The sequence below is a fragment of the Gopherus flavomarginatus genome, chromosome 17 (genome assembly GCF_025201925.1).
Source record: "Gopherus flavomarginatus isolate rGopFla2 chromosome 17, rGopFla2.mat.asm, whole genome shotgun sequence".
NCBI classification, from domain to species: domain Eukaryota; kingdom Metazoa; phylum Chordata; order Testudines; family Testudinidae; genus Gopherus; species Gopherus flavomarginatus.
This window is the reverse complement of record NC_066633.1, coordinates 663,793-675,283: the sequence shown is the minus strand read 5'-3', so window position 1 is coordinate 675,283 and position 11,491 is coordinate 663,793.

Below are 11,491 nucleotides of genomic sequence, written 5' to 3'. Positions count from 1 at the left end.
GCTGAATGAACAACTTTATCAGCATTCAAATCTGTTGTCAAGAATAACAAATACTCAATATTCAGCCTGTATCCAGGCAATGCTTTGATGTAAAGCAATTTATTAGTCACATTTATTTCCTAGTAATATAAATTGCCTCTGAGAATTTGGAGAATTATCCAGGTACTACCCCTCTCTCTCTCTCCCCCCCCTCCCCTCCTTAGGGCTATCAAGCGATTCAAAGAATTAATTGCAATTAATTGTTAAACAATAATAGAATACAATTTATTTAAATATTTGTGGATATTTTCTACATTTTCAAATATATTGATTTCAATTACAACTCAGAAAACAAAATATGTGGTGCTCACTTTATTTTTGATTACAAATATTTGCACTGTAAAATAACAAAAGAAATAGTATTTTTCTGTTCACCTAATACAAGTAATGTAGTGTAATCTCTTTATCATGAAAGTTGCACTTACAAATGTATAATGTGTATTAAAAAAAAACTGCGTTCAAAAATAAAACAGTGTAAAACTTTAGAACCTACAAGTCCACTCAGTTCTACTTCTTGTTCAGCCAATCGCTCAGAAAAACAGGTTTGTTTTCATTTGCAGGAAATAACTTTATCTGCTTCTTGTTTACAATGTCACCTGAAAGTGAGAACAGGTATTCGCATGGCACTGTTGTAGCTGGTGTTGTGAGATATTTATGTGCCAGATGCGCTGAAGATTCAAAGCAGTGCAGACCAACGCATGTTAATTTTCATCATCTGAGTCAGACGCCACCACCCAAGATTGATTTTCTTTTTTGGTGGTTTGGGTTCTGCAGTTTCTGCATCAGAGTGTTGCTCTTTTAAAATTTCTGAAAGCATGCTCTACACCTCGTCCCTCTCAGATTTTGGAAGGCACTTCAGATTCTTAAACTTGGGTCCAGTGCTGTAGCTATCTTTAAAAATCTCACATTGGTACCTTTTTTATGTTTTGTCAAATCTGCAGAGAAAGTGTTCTAAAAATGAACAATATGTGCTTGGTCATCATCCAAGACTCCTATAACATGAAATATATGGCAGAATGTGGGTAAAACAACGCAGGAGGCATACAATTCTCCCCCAAGTAGTTCAGTCATAAATTTAATGCATTATTTTTTTAATAAGCATCATCAGCATGGAAACATGTCCTCTGAAATGGTAGGGCATATGAATGTTTAGCATATCTGGCACATAAATACCTTAAAATGCCAGCTATAAAAGTGCCATGCGCAGGGCCGTCCCTAGGGGGATGTGGGGTCCAGGACAGAAGTGACTAATCCATCACTTCCGGGACTGACCCATCCCTTCCGGGACCAACTGCGCCAGCCAATCACACCTCCTTGTGGCCCCTCCCTAAAGCACGGGGCCTGGACAAGTCACCCCGATCTGCTGTACCCTGGGGACAACTCGGTCCATGCAAATACCTGTTCTCACTTTCAGGTGACATTGTAAAGAAGAAGCAGGCAGCATTATCTCCCATAAATGTAAACAAATTTGTTTCTCTTAGTGGTTGATGAACAAGAATTAGCACTGAGTGGATCCGTAGGCTTGAAAATTTTACACAGTTTTGTTTTTGAGTGCAGTTATGTAACAAAAAAAATCTGCATTGGTAAGTTGCACTTTCACAGTAAAGAGACTGCACTACAGTACTTGAGTTAATTGTGATTAATGGAAAGCCCTAATATATATACATTCGAATGGATAAACTGTCACAGTCATAGAGGGGCCTGAAGGGTCACAAACATCCTCAGGGCTCAGATAATCTCTGTTGGCAACCTTGTCCAGATGCTTCCTTAATGAGTATCTGAGAGTTTATTTTTAACATTCTTCATAGAATATTAGGGTTAGAAGAGACCTCAGGAGGTCATCTAGTCCAATCCCCTGCTCAAAGCAGGACCAGCACCAACTAAATCATCCCAGCCAAGGCTTTGTCAAGCAGGGCCTTAAAAAACTCTAAGGATGGAGATTCCACCACCTCCCTAGGTAACCCATTCCAGTGCTTCACCACCCGCCTAGTGAAATAGTGTTTCCTAATATCCAACCTAGACCACCTCCACTGCAACCTGAGACCACTGCTTCTTGTTTTGTCATCTGCCACCACTGAGAACAGCCGAGCTCCATCCTCTTTGGAACCCCCCTTCAGGTAGTTGAAGGCTGCTATCAAATCTCCCCTCATTCTTCTCTTCTGCAGACTAAATAATCCCAGCTCCCTCAGCCTCTTCTCGTAAGTCATGTGCCCAAACCCTCTAGTCATTTTCGTTGCCCTCCACTGGGCTCTCTCTCCAATTTGTCCACATACCTTCTTGTGTTGTGGGGGAGACCAAAACTGGACACAATACTCCAGGGTGGACTCATCAGTGCCGAACAGAGGGGAATAATCACTTCCCTCAATCTGCTGGCAATGCTCCTGCTAATACAGCCCAATATTCCGTTGGCCTTCTTGGCAACGAGGGCACACTGCTGACTTGTATCCAGCTTCTTGTCCACTGTAATCCCCAGGTCCTTTTCTGTAGAACTTCTGTTTAGTCATTTTGGTCCCCAGCCTGTAGTGGTGCATGAGATTCTTCCTTCCTACATGTAGGACTCTGCACTTGTCCTTGTTGAACCTCATCAGCTTTCTTTTGGCCCACTCTGGACCCTATCCCTACCCTCCAGCGTATCTACCTCTTCCCCTCCCCCAATTTAGTGTCATCTGCGAACTTGCTGAGGGTGCAATCCATCCCATCATCCAGATCATTAATAAAGATGTTGAACAAAACCAGCCCCCGGACTGACCTGTGGCATTCCACTTGATACCGGCTGCCAACTAGACATCGAGCTGTTGATCACCACCTGTTGAGCCTGACAACCTAGCCAGATTTCTATCTACCTTATAGTCCATTCATCCAATCCATACTTTTTTAACTTGCTGGCAAGAATACTGTGGGAAACCATATCAAAAGCTTTGCTAAAATCAAGATATGACATCCACCACTTTCCCCATATCCACAGAGCCAGTTATCTCATCACAGAAGGCAATCAGGTTGATCAGGTATGACTTGCCCTTGGTGAATCCATGTTGACTGTTCCTGATCACTTTCCTCTCCTTCAAGTGCTTAAAAATGCATTCCTTGAGTACTTGCTCCATGATTTTGCTGGGGACTGAAGTGAGGCTGACTGGTCTGTAGTTCCCCGGGTTCTCTTTCTTCCTTTTTTTAAAATATGGGCACTATATTTGCCTTTTTCCAATTGTCTGGGACCTCCCCTGATTGCCACAAGTTTTCAAAGATAATGAGCAATGGCTCTGCAATCACATCAGCCAACTCCCTCAGCACCCTCAGATGCATTAGATCCGGACCCATGGACTTGTGTATGTCCAGCTTTTCTAAATAGTCCTTAACCTGTTCTTTCATCCCTGAGGGCTGCGCACTCCTCCCCATATGGTGTTGCCAAGTGCAGCAGTCTGGGAGCTGACCTTGTCCATGAAGACCGAAGCAAAAAAAGTATTGAGTACTTCAGCTTTTTCCACATCATCTGTCACTGTTACCTTCCCCATTCAGTAAGAGTCCCACACTTTCTCTGACCTTCTTGTTGCTAACCTACCTGTAGAAACCCTTCTTGTTACCCTCCACATCCCTTGCTAGCTGCAACTCCAATTGTGCCTTGGCCTTCCTGATTACACCCCTGCATGCTCTAGCAATATTTTTATACTCCTCCCTAGTCATATGTCCAAATTTCCACTTCTTGTAAGCTTCCTTTTTGAGTTTAAGCTCACCGAAGATTTCACTGTTAAGCCAAGCTGGTCGCCTGTCATATCTGGTTTTAGGTGGTTTGAATATATTGGTAATACTGCATGTTGAGTGTATGTCACCTCTAAAAGGAACCAGAGGACCCACCAAAGATTAAACAAGTATGCTACATTTCTGCCTCCTGTAATCAAATTAATCAAATGTAGGAAGTGGAAAACTGGGTCAAACCTCTGCCACAGTCAATACTGTGCCCAACTGCTGCCACCTTCACCACCTGCCAGAGCAAATACTGTCCCTAGCTGCCGCCACATGCACATGGCACTGTTGCTAACAGCCCCCAGGCACTTCCACCCTGATTGCTGCTGTGTAGAGAAGCCCTCGGACCAGTACCGGATTTACCATGGTGCCAGGCCCATGGTCCAAAGGGGCCCCAGCCCGCTCTTCTCTGTACCCTCCCCACCCCTGGGAAGCAGAAGCTTAGGCTCCTGGTGCAGCAGGGCAGGTTCTGCTGGCAGCCAAGCTCCTCCCCTGCCTCTTACCCCCACTTGCTATATTCCCTCCCCCCTCCTGCCAATCAGCTGCTTGCTGGCAGGAGGTGGGAGGTGGAGGAAGAGTGGAGCCTCAGCGCAGGCTAAGGGCTTGGGGGAGGAGAAGAGGCAGGGGCAGGGCCTTGAGGAAGGGGCTGGAATAGGGGCATACCCCCTCCAGCTCCCTGCTGTGAGCACCCCCAGGACCCCAGCCCACCCTCCCAGCCCTCTGCCCACCCTGGCCCCCCTCTCACACCCTGCCCTGACTCCTGTACTGCCCTCACACACCCCCTGACCCCTGCATCCCCTCATGCCTCCCTAGCCCCCTGCCCTGACTCCTGCATCCCCCCACCACACACCCAGCCCTGGGCTGGGGATACTGTGTCAGCTGATCCCTACAGTCTCCACCCTACCTGGGCAGTACAGCAGACATGGCCCTGCCCATTAGCTCCTCTCCACTCCCCAGCCCTCCCACCCCTTGCTTCCCAAAGCTTAAGGCTTAGCCCTCGCACTTTTAAAAATGATTGCTTGCTCCTCCTCCCCTCAGGCTATTCTGGCAGCCCTGTTGCCAGATATCCAGTTTTAGACTGGAAACTCCAGTAGAAAATGGGACCTGGGTGTCTGGTTAGCAGTGCTGATTCGCAACTAAAGGTCTGGTTATAGGAATAACCACATTAGCCTCCGCTCCTCCCACTCTCAACACCCACCCCAGAGGGCTGGAAGAGAACGACCTCATCAAGAGGGCTTTAAACTAGAAAGTTGGGGGAGATGGTTGGGAAATGTTCGGGAGATCTCCACGCCGGAATATAACCTGGAGAGGGAAGTAAACAAAGTGAGCGGGGATACCCTTGCGGCCCCAAGATTTGATCCAAGGAGGAATAGTGGAGTAGAAACCAGAGTAACGGGTGATGCTAGTGGTAGAAAGTTTGTGCACGACGGTGGAAATAATGTCACTGACGCCAAACGCCGAAAATTAAAAGGTTTGTACACTAATGCGAGGAGCCTAGGTAACAAGATGGAGGAACTGGAGTTACTCGTGCAGGAAGTGAAGCCGGATATTATAGGGATTACCGAAACGTGGTGGAATAGTACTCATGACTGGAGCACGGGTATTGAAGGCTATGTGCTGTTCAGAAAAGACAGGAAGAAAGGCAAAGGTGGTGGAGTAGCATTGTACATCAATGATGAAATTAAATGTAGCGAAATAAGATGCGATGGAATGGATAAGACAGAGTCCGTCTGGGCAAAAATCACGCTGGGTAAAAAAGCAACTAAAGCTTCCCCTGAGATAGTGCTTGGGGTGTGCTACAGACCGCCGGGATCGGATTGGGATATGGATAGAGACCTCTTTAATGTCTTTAATGAAGTAAACACAAAGGGGAAATGTGTGATTATGGGGGACTTCAACTTCCCGGATATAGACTGGAGGACGAGTACTTGCACGAATAATAGGGGTCAGATTTTTCTGGATGTGATAGCGGATGGATTTCTTCATCAAGTAGTTGAAGCACCTACAAGAGGGGATGCCATTTTAGACTTGGTGTTGGTGAGCAGTGAGGACCTCGTAGAAGAAATGGTGGTAGGGGACAACCTTGGTTCGAGTGATCATGAGCTGATTCAGTTCAAACTAGATGGAAGGATAAACAAATGTAGATCTGCGATTAGGGTTTTTGACTTCTCGAGGGCTAATTTTGAAGAGTTAAGGAAATTAGTTAGGGAAGTGGATTGGACGGAGGAATTAGTGGATTTAAATGTGGAGGAGGCCTGGAATTACTTTGTCACAGCTGCGGAGACTGTCGGAAGCCTGCATCCCGAGAAAGGGGAAAAGAACCATGGGCAGGAGTTGTAGGCCAAACTGGATGAGCAAGCAACTCAGAGAGGGGATTAGACAAAAGCAGAAAGCTTACAGGGAGTGGAAGGAAGGCAGGATCAGTAAAGAAAGCTACCTTGCTGAGGTCAGAACATGTAGGAATAAAGTGAGGAAGGCTAAAAGCCACATTGAACTGGAACTTGCAAAGGGAATCAAAACCAATAGTAAAAGGTTCTACAGCCACATAAATAGGAAGAAAACAAAGAAAGAAGAAGTGGGGCCGCTATACACTGAGGATGGAATGGAGGTTAAGGATAACCTAGGCATGGCCCAACATCTAAACAAGTACTTTGCCTCGGTTTTTAATAAGACTAGTGAGGAACCTTGCGACGATGGAGGGATGATAAACGGGAATGTGGATATGGAAGTGGATATTACTGCAACTGAGGTAGAGGCCGTACTTGAACAGCTCGATGGGACGAAGTCGGAGGGCCCGGACAATCTCCACCTGAGGATATTAAAGGAACTGGCCCATGAAATTGCGAGCCCGTTAGCGAGAATTTTTAGGCGATCGATAAACTCGGGGGTTGTGCCGTATGACTGGAGGATTGCTAATGTAGTTCCTATTTTTAAGAAAGGGAATAAGAGTGATCCGGGTAATTATAGGCCTGTTAGCTTGACGTCTGTAGTATGTAAGGTCTTGGAAAAAATTTTAAGGGAGAAAGTAGTTAAGGACATAGAGGTCAATGGTAATTGTGACGAATTGCAACACGGATTTACTAAAGGTAGATCGTGCCAAACCAATCTGATCTCCTTCTTTGAGAAGGTGACGGATTACTTAGATAAAGGAAATGCGGTAGATATAATTTACCTAGATTTCAGTAAGGCGTTCGACACGGTTCCGCACACGGAGCTGTTAGTTAAATTGGAAAAGCTGGGAGTGAATATGAAAGTTGTAAGGTGGATAAGGAACTGGTTAAAGGGGAGACTCCAGAGGGTCGTATTGAAAGGTGAACTGTCGGACTGGAAGGAGGTCACCAGTGGAGTCCCTCAAGGATCGGTTTTGGGACCGATCTTATTTAACCTTTTTATTACTGACCTTGGCACAAAGAGCGGGAATGTGCTAATAAAGTTTGCGGATGACACGAAGCTGGGGGGTATTGCTAACACGGAGAAGGACAGGGATACTATTCAGGAAGATCTGAACCACCTTGTAAACTGGAGTAATAGAAATAGGATGAAATACAATAGTGAAAAGTGCAAGGTCATGCATTTAGGAATTAATAATAACTTTGGATATACGCTGGGGGCGCATCAGTTGGAAGCGACGGAGGAAGAGAAGGACCTTGGGGTACTGGTTGATAGCAGGATGACTATGAGTCGCCAATGTGATACGGCTGTTAAAAAAGCAAATGCGATTTTGGGATGCATCAGGCGGGGTATTTCCTGCAAGGATAAGGATGTGTTAGTACCGTTGTATACGGCGTTGGTGAGACCCCCATCTGGAATACTGTGTGCAGTTCTGGTGTCTCATGTTCAAGAAGGATGAATTCAAACTGGAACAGGTTCAGAGACGGGCTACGAGGATGATCTGAGGAATGGAAAAACTGCCTTATGAAAGGAGACTCAAAGAGCTTGGCTTGTTTAGCCTGGCCAAAAGAAGGCTGAGGGGGGATATGCTCGCCCTATATAAATATATCAAGGGGGTTAACGTTAGGGAGGGAGAGGAATTATTTAAGTTTAGCACTAATGTAGGCACGAGGACGAATGGGTATAAACTGGATATTAGGAAGTTTAGACTTGAAATTAGACGAAGGTTTCTGACCATTAGGGGAGTGAAGTTCTGGAATAGCCTTCCGAGGGAAGTAGTAGGGGCAAAAGACTTTCCTGGCTTTAAGATAAAGCTTGATAAGTATATGGAGGGGATGTTATGATAGGATCGTTAATTTGGGCAATTGATCTTGAATTACCACCAGACGGGTCTGCTCAATGGTCTGCGGGGAGATGTTGCATGCGATGGGTACTGAGTTGCTGCGGAGAATTCCTTCTTGGGTGCTAGCTGGTGACTCTTGCCCACATGCTCAGGGTTTAGCTGATCGCCATATTTGGGGTCGGGAAGGAATTTTCCTCCAGGGCGGATTGGCAGGTGCCCTGGAGGTTTTTTGCCTTCCCCTGCAGCGTGGGGCACGGGTCGCTTGCTGGTGGCGTCTCTGCAGCTTGAGGTCTTCAAACCATTTTTGAGGAGTTCAGTAACTCGGTCCTGGGATAGGGGTTGTTATAAAATTGGATGGGTGGGGTTCTGTGGCCTGCCTTGTGCAGGAGGTCAGACTAGATGATCAGATTGGTCCCTTCTGACCTATGAGTCTATAACCTGTCCTGCTGCTGCTGGATGTCATGGAGTGTGGGGGAGTCAGGGTCCTGCACCCCCCACTTCCTGCCATTCACCATGACTCTCAGCCAGCCAGTAAAACAGAAGGTTTATTAGATGACAGGAACACAGTCAAAGCAGAGCTTGTAGATATGGAAAACAGGACCCCTCAGTCAGGTCTCTCTTCTAGTGGAGGGAGTCCAGAGGCCAGTGCTAGATGGCCATCCATTTCCCCTCCAGCCTCTCCTCTCTCCTTTGTCTCCTTCCCCAGGCCAGGAGGCTGCCTGATCTCTTTGTTCTCCAACACCTTCAGTTGGCACCTTGCAGGGAAGGGGCCCAGGCCATCGGTTGGCAGGAGAGAGGGTGTCAGCCATTCTCTGTGCAGACAGCATCATACCTGTCCTGTGCGGCTCTGCAACAATCACACCCCCTTACCCCACCACCTAGATACGTAAGAAATGCATAGGGGGAACTGAGGCACCCGCCATTCAGAGAGAACATTAAGAACACACTGGAGGAGGATAGCTCAGTGCAGCCACAGACAAGAGAATGGGCTAGAACCAGGGAGCAGGTAGGCTTCCCCCCCCCCCCCCCCCGTTGCACTAGCAGTTTTCTCCTGGCCCCTCCCTAACTCCCGCCCCACTGTGCTTTGCCCCGGGCCCCCCACAGACAGTTACCCCGCGCTGCCTCGCCCCCCGTCCCGTCCAGCTGAGCGAAGGAGGTGCTGCAGCTCCTGCGCACTGAGCTCGTATTTGAATGTTCCCGCCTCTACGCAGCGCTGATTGGTGCGCCGTGCTGGCGGGGGTGAGAATTGGCTGAACTACCTGTCACTGTGGTGAGCCCTAGTCCTCGCGGTGGGGGTCGGCCTGGTCCTCACCCGCGCGGCTGCAGCAGTGGGCGGGGGGCTTGGGGTGCGCGACGGCGTCGGCCTGGGGGCGGCGAGGGGACCCCGCCCCTGCTCCTGCTGCGGGGACAGCAGCGGCCGACCGGCCCCGGCCCCGACCCGCGGGAGGCCCGCCCGCCGCCGCGGCAGGTGAGACCGGACCCGCCCCCATCCCTGAGACGTCGCCGCTCCCGCCTCCCCCGGCCAGGTGAGGCCTTCGAGCTCCCGCTTCCGCAGGACCCCTCACCTCAGGCACCGCCTGGCGCCGCTCGCCGGCCGGCAAACCCGAACGGCGACAGCGGAACCCCGAGCCCGCCCGCCCCACAGCCGGAGACCCCGCCCGCCTCGCACCTTGAGACCTCCCGACCCCGCCCGCCCCACACCCCGAGACCCCCCGACCCCGCCCGCCTCGCGCCTTGAGACCCCCCCGCAGCCGGAGACCCCCCGACCCCGCCCGCCTCACACCTTGAGACCCCCCCCACCCTGAGACCTCCCGACCCCGCCCGCCCCACACCCCGAGACCCCCCGACCCCGCCCGCCTCGCGCCTTGAGACCCCCCCGCAGCCGGAGACCCCCCGACCCCGCCCGCCTCACACCTTGAGACCCCCCCCACCCTGAGACCTCCCGACCCCGCCTCCACCGCACCCCGAGACCCCTCGACCCCGCCCGCCTCGCACCTTGAGACCCCCCCCACAGCCGGAGACCCCCCCCGACCCCGCCCGCCCCACACCCCGAGACCCCCCGACCCCGCCCGCCTCGCGCCTTGAGACCCCCCCGCAGCCGGAGACCCCCCGACCCCGCCCGCCTCACACCTTGAGACCCCCCCCACCCTGAGACCTCCCGACCCCGCCCGCCCCACACCCCGAGACCCCCCGACCCTGCCCGCCTCGCACCTTGAGACCCCCCCCGCAGCCGGAGACCCTCCCCGACCCCGCCTCCACCACACCCCGAGACCCCCTGACCCCGCCCGCCTCGCACCTTGAGACCTCCCCACAGCCGGAGACCCCCCCCGACCCCACCTCCACCACACCCCGAGACCCCCCGACCCCGCCCGCCCCACAGCCGGAGACCCCCCCGACCCCGCCCGCCTCGCACCTTGAGACCCCCCCGCAGCCGGAGACCCTCCCCGACCCCGCCTTCACCACACCCCGAGACCCCCCGACCCCGCCCGCCTCGCACCCTGAGACCCCCCCCACAGCCGGAGACCCCCCCCGACCCCACCTCCACCACACCCCGAGACCCCCCAACCCCGCCCGCCTCGCACCTTGAGACCCCCCCGACCCTGAGACCTCCTGACCCCACCTCCACCACACCCCGAGACCCCCCGACCCTGCCCGCCCCACAGCCGGAGACCCCCCCCCGACCCCGCCCGCCTCTCACCTTGAGATCCCCCTCCAACCTGAGACCTCCCAACCCCACCTCCACCACACTCCGAGACCCCCCGACCCCGCCCGCCCCACAGCCGGAGACCCCCCCGACCCCGCCCGCCTCGCACCTTGAGACCCCCCCGCAGCCGGAGACCCTCCCCGACCCCGCCTTCACCACACCCCGAGACCCCCCGACCCCGCCTGCCCCACAGCCGGAGACCCCCCCGACCCTGCCCGCCTCGCACCTTGAGACCCCCCCCACCCCGAGACCCCCCCCGACCCCGCCTCCACCACACCCCGAGACCCCCCCTGACCCCGCCCGCCTCGCACCTTGAGACCCCCCCACAGCCGGAGACCCCCCCCGACCCCGCCCGCCTCACACCTTGAGACCCCCCCACAGCCGGAGACCTCCCGACCCCACCTCCACCACACCCCGAGACCCCCCCGACCCCGCCCGCCTCGCACCTTGAGACCCCCCCGACCCTGCCCGCCTCGCACCTTGAGACCCCCCTGACCCTGAGACCCCCCCGACCCCACCTCCACCACACCCCGAGACCCCCCGACCCCGCCCGCCTCGCACCCTGAGACCCCCCCGCAGCCGGAGACCCCCCCGACCCCGCCCGCCTCGCACCCTGAGACCCCCCCACACACCCCGCCCACCTTGCACCTTGAGACCCCCCTGACCCTGAGACCTCCCGACCCCACCTCCACCACACCCCGAGACCCCCCCGACCCCGCCTCCACCACACCCCGAGACTCCCCGACCCTGCCCGCCTCGCACCCTGAGACCCCCCC